The sequence below is a fragment of the Geotrypetes seraphini genome, chromosome 3 (genome assembly GCF_902459505.1).
Source record: "Geotrypetes seraphini chromosome 3, aGeoSer1.1, whole genome shotgun sequence".
NCBI lineage: Eukaryota > Metazoa > Chordata > Amphibia > Gymnophiona > Dermophiidae > Geotrypetes > Geotrypetes seraphini.
Genome location: NC_047086.1, coordinates 89,428,798 through 89,450,484, shown reverse-complemented (window position 1 = coordinate 89,450,484; position 21,687 = coordinate 89,428,798).

The following is a 21,687-nucleotide window of genomic DNA, read 5'->3' as shown; positions in this document are numbered from 1 at the left end:
AAACTGGGATCCATGCTGAACATTTAGGCAGGAATATTTACACCAGCTCAAACCTGGTGCAATCATCATACCTAACTTAGATGCGGATCTCCTCAAATTATATAATATTGCATGTATTATTTGTCCCTGACCCACCCATGTCCTCCCCTGTTCTGTTGCTCACTAAAAAATGTGTGCACACATCATTATAGAATAGCGCATGGCAAAGTGATGACTAACCACTGAAAAGCAGATATTAGGGGTCCAGATTAGAGAGTTGCGCGGGGACAGAAATCCCACCCATCCCCGCCCGTATCCTCTCCGTCCCCACCCGATGCTGTTAGGATCCTCTCCGTCCCCACCCATCCCCACAAGGAATTACATCCATCCCCATAAAAAGCAGCAATTACTTCTGACAGGATCATCAATTCCACAGTTTCTTTTGTGTTTGCGCTGCTGTTTTCCTTGTGGAATCTCTTTGGTGGAACCCTTTTTTTGTTTTCTGTTCAGGTAATTATCTTATAAACCCCCTCTTTTACCAAGGCTGACATGTCCATTATATTATATGGACGAACCCTGCTTCCAAAGCCTTCCGTCCCGTGGGAGGCCCATGGGCCAGAGGGGGGTCCTGTGGGAGTCCTGTGGGTTAGGGGGGATTCCCACGGAACCCCCGCAGGACCCGCGGGATTCCCGCGATCCCCGTTCAGACCTCTAGTCCAGATCAGAAGTGCTGTACCCTACATTCAATTCTGGATCTCTATTGATGGGCAACTTAGGGGTGAAATACTAAGGGTACTAAGGTCCAAGATCAGGAGGACAAAGGAGTGTATTTGACATTATGTTGAAATGTACTTGCTGTGCACCACCTTGCGTGAATTTCTTTATAAAGGTGGTTAATAAATCCAAATTAAAAAAATAACCGCCCCCTTTTTACAAAATTGCAGAAGCAATGATTGTTTATAAGTGATGTGATGTATTTATTGCTACTGTGAATGAATATATTTAACACTTAATGTAATTTTGAAAATGAATAAAGAATTTTATTTTTTTTTAAATTGCAGAAGCAGTTTTTAGTGCCGGCGGCACACTGAATGCTCTGTGCTGTTCCCGACACTCATAAAGTTCCTATGAGCGTCAGGAGCAGCGCAGAGCATTCAGCGCACTGGCCTGCACTAAAAACTGCTTCTGCCGTTTTGTAAAAGGGGGGGGGGGGTTGGTAAATGACTATTAGGCCAGGGTTTTCTTGGCCTAATTTACCGGTGCCCAAACTCTACCCCCCTAACCACACCCCCTTTTCAGGTTGGTGTGGGCAGGTGCTTACCGAGTTAGGCGCCCATCCAATAATGTTTTATATTGTTTTGTAATCTGTTTTTAATTGCGCTTTCAATTACCATGCCATTTAAGCCAAATAAAAAGTGATTAACCCCCCCTCCCTCTCTTGTACAAAGCAGCTGCCACAGTGGTAACTGCCCCAAAGCCCATAGGGATTTAAAGGGCTTCAGGGCTTTTGCCGTATGGCATCTGCTAGCGTGGCTTTGTAAAAGATGGGGTAAGTTTGGCAGCTAACTGTGTAGGTGCACCAATCTAGGTGCCTATCGCCAGTTACCTTTCTGTTTTCCTTATATATTTTTTCCTTTTTTTTTGGTTTTCTCTCTCCCTGATATTTTTGATCTTCCTCCATTTGTGGCCTTTAATTTAGAGCAATGTTATTATTTCTTCTGATGTTTAGATATTTTAGTGTTTATTTCCTGGCAAGTTTGTATACTTGGGTGTAATTATTTTGAATATTTCACAAATACAATTTCTTCTTCTTTTTTAAGTTTTAAGTTTTGTTTCAAGAAGATAATGTGAATCCACCTAATCCGAGTTCTATGCTACTCCCTCTTAAGGCCTGTACAAGGGCAGGCTCCCCATAAAGCCAGCAGTCAAATGGAAAGTCCATCTCAATTTATAGAACAAGCGAACAAACAACACTCTTCAGAAAATCATTAGTGCATATTCTGTCACCACTAAAATGTATACGGCAATATCTTTCTGTAAATGGTTCTCCCAACCCACCTGCCAACAAGCTGTTAACCAGAGACCCATTTTTTTTTCTCCTTTCCACAGACCGTGAAGTCACTCTCTTGAGCATGAAGCACTTTTATGTCTGCAAACATAATAAGCAGAGGCACATAATGCTCTTATGAGATTGTTGAGTAGAGGCAGATGGCTGCATTGGCTACACAGTGTTCATTAATAAAAGATAAGAACATGTTGACAAAGACTTTACTTTTCACTTTGTTAGTCCAATGCATATTTTCAGCTCAGGTTTTAAATGCGTCTGACAGTGAACATTTTCTTATGGAAGAGAGCAGATTTAGAGTACAGCTCCATTCTGGGGCTTATTGTGGTATATATTTTTTCTTCAAGTTTCAAGTTTATTAGGATTTTATATACCGCCTATCAAGGTTATCTAAGCGGTTTTTACAATCAGGTACTCAAGCATTTTCCCTATCTGTCCCGGTGGGCTCACAATCTATCTAACGTACCTGGGGCTATAGAGGACTGAGTGACTTGCCCAGGGTTAGAGAATGACACGGTGACAAAATTCATCACCGTTCCCATGGATAACCGCGGGAAATAATCCCATGTCATTTTCTAGTGTCTGTTTCAACCTCAATCCTTCTACACCAGCATTCTTCAAAGCAAAGCTTGCGGGTCAGTGGTTGTGGCCATTCATACTCTGATTCTTCCCTCTCTCCTTAAAGAATGACATGAAAATGGTTTCCCGCAGGGACGGGAATGGTGATTAATTTTGTCACCGTGTCATTCTCTACCCAGGTTCACAAGAAGCAGCACGGGGTTTGAACCCACAACTCCAGGGTGCTGAGGCTGTAGATCAAACCACTGCGCCACACGCTCCTTGGGATTTATTATCCGCCTTTGTGAATAGATCAGGAGAACATGGCATGACTGCTTTGAAAGGGAAAGAAAATCTCCAATTCAAGACCTAAGGCAGGTTTCAGTTATTTAAAGTAGACAATTCAGACCAAGGTAGGGCATTATAAAATAAAAATCTTTACTGATAGGTGACTTCAAAATAAAGAGCCATTAGAAACTGATTACAATGCACAGCGCTGCGTATGCCTTTCAGCGCTATAGAAATTATAAGTAACATAGAAACATGATGGCAGATAAAGGCCAAATGGCCCATCCGCAGTAACCATTATCTCTTCCTCTTTCTAAGAGATCCCACGTGACTATCCCAGGTTGTCTTGAAATCAGACACAGTCTCTGTCTCCACCACTTCTTCCGGGAGACTGTTCCACGCATCTACCACCCTTTCTGTTAAAAAAAAAAAGTATTTCCTTAGATTACTCCTAAAAAACAAAACAAAAATTCAAATCAAAGATTGGCAGGAGGGATGCTCATTCCCTCCCACTGCCAAAGTCCAGCAACCCCCCCATGGCAGTGGGAGAGATACCCACCCCTTCTCGCCGCCAAGCAATACCTCCCTGCACCCTCCCATGCCTCAGACAACCCCCACCCCCTCACCTTATTTACAATGGCTGGCCAGAGGGATGCCTACTCCCTCATGCCAACAGGCCCATTTCTTCAAAATGGTGGGCTCTCCCCTCCCCAGTGCACCATGGGATGTGCTGGAGAGGGGCCTTAGGCTCTGATTGGCCCAGGTTATTTAAGACCCCTCCTATGTGAACCACAGAAAGAGGCATAATCAAAATAAACGTCTAAGTCTGTTTTGGGCTTAAGTCGCAAGTCGCCCAAAGTTGGACACGGGAAAAGGTCCATTTTTGAAAAATACGTCCAACATTTTTTTTTTTTTTTTCAAAAATCGTCCAACTGTACGTCCAGCCGTCTGATCACCCAGACCGCTAAGTCATCCATCTTTATACCCCATTTTCATCCAAAAATTCATCCAAGTCACAAACGCCTAGAAAAAGACCTTTTGGGTGTGGGAGGAGCCAGACAAGTGATCGACTGGACACCCAGACATGGCACCAGAATAGTGGGGTACCTTACAGGACACTGCTGTGAACTTCACAAAAAGGGTCCTACATAAACATCTCACTACAGCTCCCTTATAGGTAATGATGAGCCCCCCCAAAACACCCCCAGAATCTACTAGACCCACTTATCTACCACCCCCATACCCTTATGGCTACAGGAGCCACTTATATGGCAGTACAAAAGGGTTAGGGGGGGTTCTGGGGGGTGCATATTTTTCACCATGAATGCAGTGATTAGAGTGACTTAGGGGCCTGGGTCCTCCTCTCCATGGTTCACTAACCCACCCCCAAGACCACTTAAGCCACCTCTATGCAGCTCTACTAGGCTTTCCTATGCCAGGCTGCCAGGTGCTGATGTTCTGGAGGCAGATATATAAAGTTGTTACACTTCTCCCTCCGTATTCGCTGTGATAGGGGATTAACAGAAACGCAAATACAGAAAAACTGCGAATAACTTTTTCATATGTTATTTGCTGTTTTCTATTAAAAACCATCGTGAATATGGTGAAACCGCGAATAACATGGTGGGAGACCTGGCCTAATCCTGAAGGAGAGGCAAAACATGGTGAAGAAAGTGCTGGGAATCAGCGATTTTCTCTGTAAACGCTTGGAATCAGCAATTTCTCTATGCAAGCTGATGTAATTTGGGGGGAGAAGCCAGCAAGCTTAAAAACCGTGAATAATCGAAACTGCGATTGCTGAAACCGCGAATATGAAGGGAGAAGTGTATTATGATTTTTAGGGGGGAGGGGTCAGTGATCACTGGGGCAGTGTGTGTGGGTCTGTACTTTGTGTCTGCAGTGCTTATCTGGTCACTTTGGATACCTCCTTGTGACTTAGACCTGGTTTTAGATGGCCTAAGTCACAACGTCCCAGTTCCGTCTAGGCAGTGTTGTAAAACTTTTGGTTATACATTGTAGCGTGGCCGTCCCTTAAGGTAAAGCAGGGACCGGCACACATCCACAAAACAGCCCCGGCGTGCTTCCTCAAACGGGAGGAAGTCCTGTGGTGAATAGCTTACACTGGGCACACTGAACAGAATGGCCTCTCACAGTTAAGTATCAAAAGGATAAACTTAGGTTTATTTGTTATCCAGTCAGGATCAAAAGAATGCAAGAAAAAAACAAAAGAGCAAAACAACAGTAACATTAATTGACAGTTCAATAATTCTGCGCTCATCAGCGTGGTCTGATTAGAACTCAAAACACCTTATATCCCAGGTAAGTCTTATTTCCTTATAGTAGTATTGCAACAAAACTTAATTCAGTCTCTTGTAATCCTCAATGCAAACAAAAAAAAAAACCCTTATCACATTGCAATGACAGAGATCTTACCTTCTCCTCAGTGTTCCATAGTAGAAGGTTGGCGGACTTGCCAAAAATGGCTCCTTATCAGGACAAGGAGCAAAATGAACCCTCAAATCCCTCCACATAGATGTTGGGCAGATCTTGCCCCAGCCTTCAGGGTTTTCCCACTCTAGGAAGAACACTGCAAGTAGCTCTTCACTGCAGCCAAGCCTCAGCTTGCAGTAGCCATCTTGGTTTAAAAAAAATAAACAACTTCCAAACAAGCAGTGTAAATTTCTAGCACACTTCCCTCTGCTAGCAAACACAGAGAATTCACTTATTCAGCAGTGACTTCCCTCAAAACATCACTGTAGTTAAATTATTGTCCCAGCAGTCAAACATCCAAAGCCCCCAAAATTTTCACAAAAAGAAAACTTTTCAAAGCACAAGCCCACAATTCAAACAGCTTACTTCCATCTCTTCAGCAAGCATCAATTCTGGCAAAGCACTCCAGTTCATTTCCTCATGTTCCTGGTTTATCAGGGCTGCTTCTTCTGACTCTGGGTTCAACATTTCCACATCAGTGGACTCTGGAGGAGGTGTAGGCTCTTCCAACATGAGAGCCTCCTTTGACTGCCCCCTCCTCCTAGACAGCCAGCTCTCTAAGTGCTCCAGAGCTGCTGTGCCACGCCCAGCCCTACGGGGGGGGGGGGGGTAGGACTTTCTCCACCTGAGGCGGTGACAGGTCAAATGCGCGCAAGACCACAGCGGCCTTCTACCCTGCTTGGTCAGCAGTTTCCAAGATGGAGGATTTAAAGGGGCCAAACTGTTTTTCCCAGGGCTATGTACTGAGTCCTGCCTAAACTCAGCCTGCACTTCCTGGTCCTGTTCCTGCCCAGCAGGGACATAATGGTCAGCTCTAACCATTTTTATCTGGCGATTTCTGGGGCCATAATGAGAGTCGGGCTTGTGACAACATGCAGTATGACTAAGTCTAGGACACCCCACGTCCCGCCCAAATCCCAACCTCGACACTGCCCCTTTTAGCTCTGGTCGTTCTGCAGCATTGTGAAGGCCTAGGTTGTTTTGAAATGCATCTAAAACCTGGTTCGATTATCGGCACTTGGAAGACTTGTCTCACTGATCGTCCAAGTGCCAATTTAGGCTGGTTTTTAGACTTTTTCTGTTTTGATTATTTGCCCCTTAGGCTATAAGCAGTGTATAAAAGCTACAATAATTAAATAATTGTTAACATCAAATTGTGCCCTTATCAAGCATATCTTACAAGATCATGAAGGGCATGGAGAAAGTGGAGAGGGACAGATTCTTCAAACGTCCGAAGTCTGCAGGAACGAGAGGGCATTCGGAGGGTTGGGAGGGGGGACAGATTCAGAGCCAGTGCTGGGAAGTTCTTCTTCACCCGGAGGGTGGTGGACGCCTGGAGTGCGCTTCCGGAGGGTGTGATGGGACGGAGTGCGGTATTGGGGTTCAGGAAGGGATTGGATGATTTCCTGAAGAAAGGGGAGACAGAGGGGTGTAGGTGGAGGATTACTGTGCAGGTCCTGGACCTGATGGGCCGCCGCATGGGAGGACTGCTGGTCTGGCCCAGCAGAGGCACTGCTTATGTTCTTAATTTGAAAATATTAAGCTAGTTCTGATGCAGTTGAAATGCCATCTGATTTTGTATGATGAAACTCAAGAGTATTATCAGTCAACTGATTAACAATTTGAAAAATATATTTAGTATTGAATATATCTGTGCCTAGCTTTTTAGAATAAAATTATCTCCTTTTAGTTTTAAGAGCTTTCTTATATACATGAATTAAAATCCTAGTTTAGTGAAATATTGATTGGACCACCCCATTTCATTCCTATCCTTCTCACAGTACAGGACCAGTAAATGGAATCCTAGAAGCTTTTTAAACACACATTTTAATATTTCCTTTCATCTCTAGTGCCTTGCTGGTTGATTGAACCTTGCCCTTAATCGTTCTGTTTACATAGGGGTTGCAAAGTCTGAATGCATTTGTTTATAATATGCATCTTGAATGGCACAATTCATTTTCACACTTATAACCATGAGAGTTTTTGTATGGTGTTGCTTAAATTATAGTGATTAAAGGTCTTGTCTACAGGGACTGGGATACTGGTACATTGCTAAGTAAAGAGAAGGGAGGGACATGCTGGGAAAATAATGGGGATTACTGAGAAAACAGCAGTATGAGATATGAAGGAAAAGTCTTTTTAAAGTGAAAAGAAAAACTGAAATAACTTAGCAAGGCACAAACTGATAGCAGGAAGGTCAGCATGTGTGAAAATATAGCAAAACACCTTTTCTCATCTGTGAGTTCCATTTTTTTCATTCATGAAAAGATAGTTGTCCTGCCCATCATGTCTTTTTTGCACTGTTTTGGCACCTCATTTGTCGAAGCAGACTTTTGCTTATTCAGTCTATTAACAATGGAACCCGTGCCCTGCTTGTATGGCCTGACAACTTGCAACTGCACCGAGGCCAGATGCAATAAAGCCAGCGATCGTCGCTAAACCTGTTTTGACAGCTTTAGCAATGACCTCATTTGTCGACCCGAAGCAGAAAACTGCTTACCGTGTAGTTTTCTGCATAATCGCTCATTCTCCGATCTGACCATGCAAATAAGTTCATTAATATTGAAATGCCATGTAAACTAGCAGAGCGACTGATGCTCTAACATGGCTTCCTGCTGCACAAAAAAAGTGATCGCTTTTAGCAATCCAAAAAAAGTGACTGGTCAAGACCAATCGCTTATCTGTCTAACCATATCTGCCCCATTAAAAAAGAAAAAAAACACCCCCCCCTGCTGATAATGGCCTCTCCCTCCTGCCACTGATGGCCCACTCACGCGCCAGGTGCCCTCCTCCCAAACCATCCCCTACTCTCACCCTCCCAAAAAAAAGGCAGGAGGGATGCCCACTCCTTCCTGCCACCGGATGCTCCTCTGAACCCCTCCCCAATACCTTTCTTCAAAGATGGAAGCAGGAGGGAAGCACGGTGACTGCACCTCTAAGGCCTGCCGATCCAAAATTGCGAACCTTCCTTCCTTGCATCATGTGATGTACAGGAAGGGGGCCTAAGGCGTCTGCGACAATCAGGGCCTTAGGCCCCTCCCCATGCCTCACATGAAGCACCGAGGAGGATTGGCAGGTCTTTAAGGTAGAGTCATCATGCTTCCCTCCTGCTTCCATCTTCGAAAAAAGGTATGGGGGGTTCAGTGGGGGAGGGGTTGGGGGAGCTTCAGGTGGCAGGAGGCAGTGGGTATCCCTCCTGCCTTTTTGCGGGGGAGAAAGGGGAGGGTAGTGGATGGCAATTCTTATATTCACTGATGGAAGGGAGGGAAAATGGGATGTTATCAATGTGGCCACTGCTAAGTCAGGTTATTTTACTTTCAGTTGGGTTATTTTATGCAATGAGAGTCTGTGGTAAAATGACCCAACTTAACAATAGTCCACGTTTTAAACTTTCCCCCTAATTTTCTTATTTTCAACTAGGCTAGATCATTGAAATTCTATTGAGCCTCATCTGCAGTCAAAATGTTACCTTGGTATGCTCAGGACCAGGCTGAATACCTGGCTGTCTTCTCAAGCCTTCATGAGCTAGCTTTGCTGTCTGGTCAGACATTTAAATCTAGTATTATACATACTGCTTCAGTCATTCCTGATATCAGACCTGCTTGTACTTTTCCCAGAATGAGTTTTTATGCCTCTTTGAGCTATCTTTAGTCTCTTTTAAGGTTCCCCCCCCCCCCCCTTTCTATCTTTTACAAAGATTTTGTAACTTATTGATGTAACTGATGGGTTTTTTAAATTTTGTATATATCTGTTGGTGTTTGTGGGTGTTTTCTATTGTAAGCAGATAATAAATGTTTTAAATAAATAAATAACTTCTATTTTTGCCTTTTACCTTCCTCCCCTTCTTGCTATTCTGCTAGATTTTAATTATTGCTACCACTTAGATGTGCATAAGGAAAGATGGTATAGGGAAATCTATTAAACTCTAAATTCTAAGGTCCTGTTATTCAATGAATAGGCTAAGGGGGGAAGTTATCAATGTGGACTACTGTTAAGACATGTTATTTTACTGTTCACCTCAGGTATTAGTAACTAAGGGCCTGTTTTACAAAGCCGTGCTAGTGGCTGCTGCGCAGTAACGGTCCCGAAGCCCATAGAGATTTAAAGGGCTTCGGGGCTGTTGCCACGCGGCTTTGTAAAACATGCCCTAGGTTTCACTGTATAAAATATTATGTAGAAATAAAAAGAAACAAAACAAAAATAGTTCAGGTGGTACCTTTTATTTTGGACTAAGTAGAGCATGATTACATTAGCTTTCGAAAGTAATCCTTTTTCATCAGATTACCTTTGAAAGCTAATCTAACCAGGTAGTAAAAAAAAAAAAAAGGTATCACCTGAATTCTTTTTGTTTTGTTTTATTTCTTTTTATTTCTACATATTATCTTTAAGAGTGGACTAACACGGCTGCTGCACCATTTCCTTCAAGATGGAAAATACATTACATTACATTACATTACATTAGTGACTTCTATTCCACCTGTACCTTGTGGTTCTAAGCGGATTACATTGGAAGATAACTGGATATTTCCAGGAAGTTACATTACATTGGAAGGTAGATGGTTTCAGGTTACATAATGAGGTTTCAGGTTATATTTTGTGACATAGAGAAGAAGTTACCAGAGGGATGGGTAGTTCGCGGGAAATTTGCAGAGGGAAATTTGAACAAAATTTGGACAAAATACTGTATAAAATGAGACCTGTGCTATAATAGCATGAATTATTGATAAAATAACATGTCTTAACAGTGACCCTTTTTGATAACTTACTATATATCTCTGTCAGTAATTTCAGAAGGAAGGAAACTTTCAACCCCCCTTTAGGGATAAAGCAAGAAAGTCTTTCCAGAACTTGGGGTTTTTTTTTCTTGTTTAAATCACACAAGGAACAGATCATATAATGCTGGGTTTTAGATTTTATATACTAAAACTTGGTGACATCCAGTGGTAATTTGTAATAATTGCATTCAAGCACTATACAGTATACTTCTCCCTCCTTATTCGTGGGGGGTTAGGGGCAGAGCTGGCCCGCGAATGAGGAAAATTTGCAAATAACTTTTTGGCTGACTCTAACCCACCCCCGGACCGGACCTGGTGGTCTAGCAGTGACGCGAGGCAAGAGCGATCTTCCTACACTCCTGCCCTGTGCAGAGTTGTGCTGTGCACCCATGCTATGAGTTCCCGTGGTCTCATGAGATAAAACTGAAAGAAACTATTGTAAGGGCAACAAACCATTTTGTAATGAAAGTAAGTAAAAGTAAGAGGAAAAGAAGGCTGCTTTGGTTCTCAAAAGTAGCTGAAAAAGTATGAAAAAAGAGGTTAGCTTTCATAAACTACTAAAGATCGCAGAAAGAGGAAGGCAGGCTAAAATATCTGGAAAAGTTAGAGAGGCTGGTCGAGTAGTCAGGAAAGCAAAGATGCCAATGGAAATAAAAATAGCCAACACAGTAAAACAGAGGGACAAGACACTTTTTAGGTATATTAGTGATAGTAAAAAGTGTAACTGTAAAAGTAGCATTGTGAGACTCAAAGGTAAAGGGGAGAAATATGTAGAAGCTGATAAAGATAAGGCTAAACTGCTTAACAAATATTCCTGTTCTGGGTTCACAGCTGAAGCTTGCCACCTTCTTCCCTTTCCCTTCACAGTTGAAGCGCCAGGAGTTGGACCACAGAAGACAAATACAAATAGGGATGGAGGTGTAGTAGACCCTGGTCGATTTTCAGAGGATTGTGTTCGTGAGGAGCTAGTTAAACTAAAGGTGGGCAAAGCAATGGGGCTGGATGGTGTACTTCCGAGGTACTAAAGGAAATTAGGGAAGTTCTGGTGGCTTCTCTAGAATTGAGAGTGGTACCAGAGTACTGGAGAAGGGTGGAAGTGGTCCATCTCCATAAAAGTGGAAGTAAGGAAGAAATAGGGTATTACAGGCCAGTAAGTCTGACTTCTGTGGAAAGTAAATTAATGGAAACACTTTTAATAATAATAATAAGTTTATTCTTGTATACCGAAAAGAAGAACTGTGCAGTCGGTGACATATACATAAAAGTTGGTAAAACATAATAATAAGATAAAAATGCATGATTATTTGACAAACATATCCAACAAATAAGTTTTTTAAAACTTTCTAAAAACACAATAAGAATCCATTTGACAGATCAGTGGGCTTAACCAAGAGTTCATTTTTCCTAATTGAAAAGCAAGTGTCCTATTTAAAAATCTCTTGTAACGACAGACTTTAACAGAAGGGTACATAAACATAAAATTATTACAGGTATTTTTAGATGATCTATAAAAATTAAATTGGGAGGTTAGATAACCCGGAGCTAAACCAAAAAAAGCTTTAAAGGAAAGACAGCCAAACTTAAAAAGAATTTGTGCCTTGAAAGGCAACCAATGCAATTGTTGATAATAAGAACTGATATGATCATATTTCTTTAAACCAAAAATTAGGAGCACTGCCGTATTTTGTATTAATCGAATACATCACAGATTTTTCTTAAAGGATGCAAGATAGATGATATTATAATAGTCGAGGACAGACAGAATCAAAGACTGTACCAAAAGTCTAAAAGAAACAAAATCAAAGTATCTTTTGATGGTTCTAAGTTTCCAGAGGATCATAAAACATTTTTTATCATAAAATCTGTATGATCCTCGAACGCTAGCTGTCGGTCTAATGCAGTGGTTCCCAACCCTGTCCTGGAGGACCACAAGGCCAATTGGGTTTTCAGGATAGCCCTAATGAATATTCATGAGAGAGATTTGCATATAATGGAAGTGACAGGCATGCAAATCTGCTTCATGCATATTCATTAGAGCTATCCTGAAAACCCGATTGGCCTGGTGGTCCTCCAGGACAGGGTTGGGAACCACTGGTCTAATGTAACCCCTAAGATCCTAATTGAAGAAACAATTTCAAAAGTTTGATCGTTAATTAAAATGTGTTTATCTGAAATAGAATCATTAGGGCTAGCAAGAAAAAAATTTTGTTTTGTCTGAATTCAGTTTAAGTTTAAATCTAGACATCCAACATTGTATCTTTGCTAGAATTTCAGCAATCTGATCTTTTATTTCTTCAGAAAATGAAGACATAGGCAATAATACAGTGATGTCATAGATATAAAACTTAACTTTTAGATTTTGCAATAAGTTAGCCAAGGAAATCAAATAGATGTTAAAAAGAGTCGGTGACAATGGGGATCCTTGAGGGATGCCAGATGGGTTACTCCAAGTACTGTATTTTTCGCTCATAACCGTAAGACGCACCCTAGATTTAGAGAAGGAAAACAAGAAAAAAACATTCTGGACCAAAAACATTCTGAACCAAATTCTCCCTGCCAGGCTCTGCACCCAACCCCACACTCCTTGCCAGGCTCTGCACCCTGTCCCCCATTCCCTTCAAGACTCTGTACCCTGTCCCCCCTCTGGTGGTCTAGTGGTAGGCCGGGACAGGGCAGGCTGGGACAGGGCACAGGGCAAACCAGGACAGGGCAGGGGTAGAGCACAGGTCAGGCAGGGACAGGGCAGGCAGGCTTAGTAGCAGGCAGGCCTAGTGGCCTGGAGGCAGGTAGGCCTAGTAGTCTGGTGGCAGGCAGGCCTAGTGGCCTGGTGATAGGCAGGCAAGCCTAGTGGCCTGGTGGCAGGCAGGTAGGCAGGGTCCCCCCCCACACACACACACAGGGCCCCCACACCGATAGAGGCAAGCAGGCCCCCTCCCACCCCCACCCCCACCCCCACCCCCACCCCTTTATCTCAATTCCTCCGCGGTCCAGGGCTGTAGGGCAGGAGCTTTCAGCCTCCTACCCTTTCCTCCAGCTGACTCCCGGGCGGCAGGAACCTTCCTCCAGCTGACTCCCACGGCACAGGACAAGGCAGGAAGCAAAATGCTCGCACCTGCCTTCTGCACCACTTTGACACTGACACTGTGTCAGAGTCAGATGCTGCATCAGAGTAAAAGCGGTGCAGAAGGCAGGTGCGAGTGTTTTGCTTCCTGCCTTGTCCTGCACTGCGGGAGTCAGCTGGAGGAAAGGGCAGGAGGGAGTCTGCCAGAGGAAGGGCCTTGAATAGAGATGTTGCTGCTTCGCCGGCTCTTTCCCAGTCCTGATGTTGGCGAGAGTCCTCGCATTTCAAGCAGGGCAGTGGTGATAGTTAACCTCTGCACCATCAGAGGTCCTTCTCCTTTTTTTACAGTACCGCCGGAGCTGAAAACTTTTTTATTGTCTGCTGTGGCAGTTTTATGCTGCCTTCCCCCACCGGTGCCGAAATCAGGGAGCTGAAGAGACATGCCTCAGCAATTCTTCCTCTGTGCCAGCGTGGAGCAGCACTAAAGGTAAGCTTGTAGACAGCGGTGTCTACATAGAGGGAGTCAGCTGGAGGAAAGGGCAGGAGGCTGAAAGCTCCTGCCCTACAGCGCTGGACCACCGAAGGAATTAAGATTGGGGAGGGGGGGGCAGGTATTCACTCTATAAGACACACCCTTATTTCCAACCAATTTTTTTTGGGGGGAAAGTGCGTCTTATAGAGCGAAAAATACAGTAATGAATATGTCCCAGCAGAATATACTTGGTAAGACCTGCTTTGCAGGAATCCTTTAAACCACTTATATATGTTCCCAGTAATTCCCATGGCCTCCAAACAAGTCAATAATAGATCATGGTCGACCAAATCGAACGCACTACTCAAATCTAATTGTAATATCAAAATGCTTGAATCTAAACTAAATTGCCTGTGAAGATAATCTAATAAGGATGCAATAACTGTTTCGGTACTGAAACCAGCACGAAAACCAGACTGATAATCATGGAGAATATTGAATTTATCCAAATAATTTACCAGATCCAGATTGACCAAATCCTCTACAAGTTTTACAAACAGTGGAATACTAGCTACAGGGCCTATAATTGGTTTCAGAATTAATAGGTGCTTTTGGGGTTTTTACAATGGGAGTGACAACAATATGACCTAGGTCTTCCGGAAATAAACCCTCTTTAAATAAGAAGGTAATCCATCTGAATAATTCAGTTCAAATTTGAACTTGAAGGATGCATTTCTAAATAAGTTTGGAGGACAATTATCAAGCCTATAATTTGATTTTGTATACTTTCTAAATAGTTCACAAAAAAGTAACCAATCTGGAGAATTGAAATATGACCAATTCAGAGAATAATGATGTTTCTGGAATCCAGTGAATTAAAGGACCCAAGGCAACATGGATTCATTAGAGGCAGGCCTTGTCAGACAAATCTGATCAATTTCTTTGACTGGGTGACTGGAGAATTGGATAGAGGGAATGTGTTAGATGTGGTATATTTAGATTTTAGCAAGGCCTTTGACAGTGTTCTACACAGGTGTCTAAAAAATAAACTTGAGTGCCTGGATATGGGCCCCAAAGAGATGGACTGGGTCAGGAACTGGTTGAGTGGAAGGTGACAGAGGGTAGTGGTCAATGGAGAACACTCTGAGGAAAGGGATGTTACCAATGATGTGTCTCAAGGTTCGGTTCTTGGGCCTGTTCTTTTTTACATTTTTGTTAGCGATATTGATGCAGGGCTGTCAGGTAAGATTTGCTTCTGTGCAGATGTTACCAAAATCTGCAATAGAGTAAACACCCCTGATGGTGTGGAAAACACGATGAAGGACCTAGCAAAGCTTGAAGAATGGTCTGAAATTTGGCAGCTAAGATTTAATATTAAGAAATGCAAGGTCATGCATTTGGGCTGCAGAAATCTGAGGGAATGGTACAGTTTTAGGAGTGAATTACTTTTGTGCACAAAAGTGGAGCGGGACTTAGGTGTGATAGTATGTGATGATCTTAAGGTGTTATATCAACAGATTAAAGATAAGAGAGACAATAATTCAAAAATAGGATACTCAAGCAAAAAAATTAATAAAGAGAATCCATTTATACAGCATACTTTATATCATATAGTTTTATAAAAACTTAATTCATTCTAATTACAGATAAAATAAACATAAATATATGCAATTTCCAGTGGACTAGAATAACAATATAATAATGACACATTAAACTCTTAATAATCCACACTTCTAAGAATGCAAGCGCAAAGCGCAATCCTCAATGCAAGCATGATCCTCAATAAGAACAAAAATTCAAAAGAACAAAACTTATCTGAAACAGATCGCGCGATCAGTGATGAATCCAATGTTCATTAATGTACTAATCCAAATAGAAGTGGAAGAAGAGTAGATCTCAATCGATTAGGTAATTAGGGAGGGAGTCACATGATATGTACAGTTCCAAAGTTTTGTCTCAGTCTCCACCTGCTGGTCATGATGAGATATATATACTCGCTTGTAAGATCCTATACAGGTTTGGAGAGTGCTAAAGAAACAAAAGATTTCATGAGTTGCCAACAGCAGCAGTGCCTGTAAAAAGAAAGCAAAGTGCTGACTGTGAGAGCCCTGCCCTCCTCTTTCACACAGGCTTTAAGTTGTAAGTGATCGTTCCATAAGGCCAAAGACTCACACCGCAGCTCCAATAGTCCCTGCACTGTTCTCTCTAACGTTTTTACAGTTGTTGCTGCGGTGTCAGGTCAAAAGCGCGCCGGGACAAAGGCGCGCGCAGACAATTGAGTGCAGCACAGAGGTGCGCGCCGCAGAAAATTACTGTTTTTAGGGCTCCGACGGGGAGGCGTGGGGGGAAACCCCCCACTTTACTTAATAGAGATTGTGCCGCGTTGTGGGGGTGTTGTGGGGGGTTGTAGCCACCCACATTTTACTGAAAACTTCACTTTTTCCCTGTTTTTAGGGAAAAAGTTGTTTACAGTAAAATGTGGAGGGTTACAACCCCCCACAATGCCGGCGTGATCTCTATTAAGTAAACTGGGGGGGCTCCCCAACAAAAACCCCCGTCGGAGCCCCTAAAAACTGTAATTTTCTTCGTCGCGTGCCTCCATCTTGCGCTCAGTTGTCGGCGCATGCCTTTGTCTTTCGCGGGGTTGTCTATGAACCGTACAGCCATAACGCAGCCAAAAATATCACAAGAACCTTTTATCTTATGCACTATCATTGGCTTCCAGTTGAACAAAGGATCACCTGTAAAATTTTGACCTCACTTTTGAGGTCTATAAGTGGCATTTACTATCCCCTATTTACCAACTCATATTTTGCAATCCATTAGCGAATATCGATTAGGGCTGCCAGGTCCTAAGTCCACTCAACTTGAAACTAGGCATAATGCCTTTTATTTCTTATCACCTTTTACCTAGAACAATCTTCCATGAAGTTTTTGTAGGGAGCTCTCTTTAAAAAACTTTAAATCTACCATAAAGACTTTATTTCCACAGGTTTTTAATAATGGTTAGGCCTGCAGTTCTCACCTTTGACATTACACTCTTTTTAAATATGATTGATTGGTCTTTGAATGTATGAAGGTAATGCCCTGTCTTCTTTATTATGGAGTTCTTTCTATTTTTTTCATAAATAGATTGTACATCACGCACATTTCTGTGAGTCAAGTTGTGCGGTATAACAAGTTTTTAATAAGCTGTAAACTATAATGTACATATAAATATGGGCATCTACTTTATAGAACTGTCCTTCACATGCAAGTTTTTACAAATTTGTAAATTAAATTATAGCTTCCAAACTCTTGACCAGTGGTTCAGCCTGTATCTTTTATTAATTATGCAACTTATTGTGAACTAAGAAAAATTCCAGAGAGTAGAAAAAGCATCACAGTTTATTACTGAAATTTGTAAGCTTTGCATCCTCCCTCCAAGTTATCATGGAGCTAGTGCATTTCCCATCAGCACATATCTCTATCTGAGGAACAATTATCTTTATTATCATTTTTTATTCAGTGGATTTTTTTTATTGCATTCATAGGGAAACTATTACTGTGCTCACATTAAAAAATTGTTGAAGATGAAATGCTAAAAGCACTTATGTAATGCTATCAGTTGAGGCATGTTTTACATAATCATGAATTAGATCAAAAAGACTAACTTTGACTATGTTTGAAAATTACTAAAGCACATTACATAATTCTGTGAACAAAGTTTAGAAAATGTGACCCAATTAGTTCATTTGATGTCTGTAGGATTATATTATAGAAGAGCAGGCAGATGCCAACCAGTTAACACTCAAAAACATTGTTTTGATAGGTGCCATCGACTCATGTTCGAGTCCTAGTGACTTTATGAACATCATCAAGTTTTCGTGGCAGAATACATAAGTAGATTGCCAGGCCTTTCTTCTGCACAGTATAAATTCGATGGTGGCGCCGTTGTCACATCAAAGGCGATCCACCACCTCCAACACTGCTGCTGCCCAGATGGGTGGTGCATTGTTAGTCTGACATCTCCACTGAAACCTGTCCGCCTTGAAAGGACCTGCTGGAAATGAAACTATCAACGGCATCGCTTTCAGCTTCTCAGATGCGCACAAGCCCCAGTGGCAGGACAAGCCTATGCACCATAACTGGAGCAAAAACATTGGAGCAGATAAAAAAGAATTACAGAACACAAAGTATTAAAGCAAACAGGGATGTATGTTCATTTGAAACAATATATCCAGTTCAGAAATTCTGCAGGATGATATAAAGCAGCTGCAAACATTTAAAAATGGAACTATTAAAGATAATTCCTTTATACACAGAAAATTAGAACAAACTGAAAATTATAATCGGAGATTGAATCTTAGCATCCTGAATTTTCCATTTTCCCCTGGAGTTCCACCTATAGATTTTCTGAAAAGATATTTAATTGAAAATTTGAATATTTCCTCTGACAATATTCCTCCAGTAAACAAGATCTATTATCTTACGAATAAAGAGATGCATCAAAAAAAGATGGAGAAGCAAACTGAAGGAGAAATCCAGATTGATTTTGGGAATGTGACTGCTCTTCTGGAACAAACTTTGAATGTAGATACTGAAAGAGCAACTCTTTTAATATCTTTTGTTTTTGAGCAAGACTTAAATATGATTTTAAGACTCTACTTTAAGAATTATTTGGAGATCAATGAATTTGGATGTACCCAGATGTCTCCAAAGTCACTCAAGAGCGAAGAAAAGATTTCCTTTCCTTGCGTAAAGAGACTCTTGAATTGGGGACTACGTTTCTTTTAGCTTATCCCTGCAAATGTTTGGAGAGGTATTTGGGAATTAAGTATACTTTTTTTTTTTTTCCTCCAGACCACTTGAGGGAGTTTCTGAAAGTCAAAAAGATCATTAAGGGGGGGCGCTAGTGAGCGCGATTCATGGTGGACGCATAGCGACGCAGCTCCCGCAGAATCTTATCTAGACTCGATTTCCCCTGCAATTTTAGCCTTATTTTTTCGGCATACGCTGTACAAACAGTGCCCTAAACCCTTATGGCATCCACCAAGCCTGGAAAGCGCCGTAACACGGACCCGGTTTCGCCGCAAAAAGCGACAACATCCAAGGCCGATGAAGCCTCCTCACAAACCATACTGGAGGAAATAAGAGCCATGCGGTCGGAAGTCAAGGCCGACACCGAAGAAATCAAAGAGGAACTGGCTGCATTTAAAAAAGACATCGCAGCGTTGCAACTCCAGGTACAAGCGACTGACACCAGGATGTCTGTCGCTGAAAATAATATAAAAGACCTCCACAGGCAATCAAAGAGAATAGCGCAATTAGAGTCCTTGCTTGAGGATTTCAGTAATCGATCTCGGAGGAATAATTTCAGAATCCTCGGGATCCCTGAATCTCGAGAGGGACGTAACATGTCGGAATTTCTGTCTACAAACCTGCCGAAAATACTTGATCTTAACTTTGACTTACCTTTTGAAATTGATAGGGCGCACCGTGTTCCCTCCAACTCACTTCCACATGGAACCGGCCAATATCCCAGGCCGACAGTAGTGCGTCTCCTGAGATACACACAAGTCATGACTATTATGCAGCAGGCGCGTGTTAAAGCGCCGATTAAGTTTGAGGGTAATACCCTATTATTTGTGCCGGATTTGGGAAAACAAACAGCCAAACTTAGAAAACAACTGCTGGAATATCGCCCCAAATTGAAGCAACTGGGTGCCAGGTTTGGCATGATGTATCCTGCCCGACTTAGGGTTACATACAATAATCACACCAAGGATTTCACTAACCCTCTTGAACTGGCTGAATACATAGAAAGCTTGATCCCAAGTACAATTGATTGTACCTGAAGCTAGTGACTATTCTAAAGCCTGCTTGTATTCATGTTATCTAGCAGTATTATTTCACCTTGTGTGTTCATTTCAGTATGCTTACGGGATGTTTACCTGTATAGCTGTGTCCCGCTTTAATGCAGGGATATTGAAATTTAAACTTGTTTGATTCTGCTGGGCAGTGGTGCTCTGTTATTCCACCTGGCTCACTGACCCGTGTTTAACTACCTAGTTCACTCATTACATGCGATTCTTAAGTTTCATTTTATTTTTTTTTCCTTTTGACTGCTTGGCTAGTATTTGTATTACATTCAGATGTCAACAGATTGTATGGCTTGCTCTACGCATATCAATTGGTTTACACATACTTAATCTAAGTTTTATAGCCCCTCATGTCTTTCACCTGTGTTACTTTAAATGTTAAAGGTTTGAACAATCCCATCAAAGCTAGGAAAATTCTAAACTACATATCTTCTCTATCAGCTGATATAATCTTTCTCCAAGAAACTCATTTAGATGCTACATCCTCTGCCAAACTCACTCTCCCTTGGGCATATCCACCACTTTTTTCCCCTGCTGTAGATAAAAAAAATGGTGTCATTACTCTTATTAGAAACTCAAACCATATTAGAATACTTTCACATACTACTGACAATCAGGGCAGGTGGATCTCTACAAAATTAAGTATACAATCACAGGAAATACACTTCTTGAACCTATATGGACCCAATACTGATGACTGTGCCTTTTTCACTAACATAGCTGATCAGCTTAACTGTTATCAAGACATCCCTTTTGTAATTGGGGGAGATTTCAATCTAATCATTGACCCCTCAAAAGATAGGAAATCCATATATAAACATAAAAAATCTAAGACATGGTTATGCCTACAGGATATTATTGCCCAATTTCGATTGACTGATCCATGGCGCATAACCCACATTGATGAAAAGGATTTCACGTTTTTCTCCGCCCCCCACTCATCTTATACAAGGATTGACTACTTCTTAATAAGTCCTTCCTTAGTTAAATCCATACTCCAATCTGAGATTAAAACGATTAGCATATCAGATCATGCTGCAGTCATTCTATCTTTAACTAATCTACAACCACCTTCTCCACAGAGAGCATGGAGATTCAATTCATCTCTCTTACAAGATAGAAGCTTCTGCGAGCACATATCCGCAGCAATACAAGATTATTTTCTGTTTAATTCCCCTCAGGATAGTAATTGGATTTCAATTTGGGATGCGTTCAAGGCATATATCAGGGGAGTAATAATCTCCTATAATGCTCATATGAAAAGGTCTCTAAATAAAGACTTAGTTGCTCTTGAATCTGAACTTAAAAATTTAGAGACTATACACCAAGCGAATCCTAGTGACATCCAGACACTCAAACAACTTCAACACACTAGATTTCAATATAACACTAGTTTAAGTAAGACTGCAGCTTCACAAATTTTTATGACTTCAGCTAAATACTACTCCGATGGTAATAGATGTGGTCATCACCTTGCTTCCTATCTGAAAGGGAAACGTAACAAGACCATTATCTCAGCTCTATGCACCCCTGATGATACCTTAATCACCGATCCGAATGAGATTGTCAATCAATTCCACACTTTTTACTCCAAATTGTATACATCAGAACTACAGCAATCAAATGCATCTGTTCCTTTCCTTAAAGATCTCACTCATACCACTTTAACTGATGCTGATACAGTAGGATTGGAAATAGATATCACCATTGAGGAGATTAGTGAGGCTCTTGATCTCATGTCCACTAAAAAGGCCCCTGGCCCTGATGGCTTACCAGCTGAATTCTTTCAGGTATTCAGAAAATTGTTATCCCCTTACTTACTAGAATTATTTAAATACATGCAGAACACTGGTGACATCAGGGGATCTTTTACAGAGGCAACCACTATTGTATTACTCAAACCCAATAAGGATCCGCTTAAAGTACATAATTATAGACCTTTATCTCTTATCAATACAGATGCTAAGATATATGCTAAAATTTTAGCTACTAGACTACAACTGATTCTCCCCAAACTGATTAACCCTGACCAAACTGGTTTTATGGCTAACCGCCTCTCTAGTGATAACACGAGAACATTCACTCACATAATCTCTCTTGCCAAAACATTAGATTACCCAATTGTGGCCGTTGGCCTA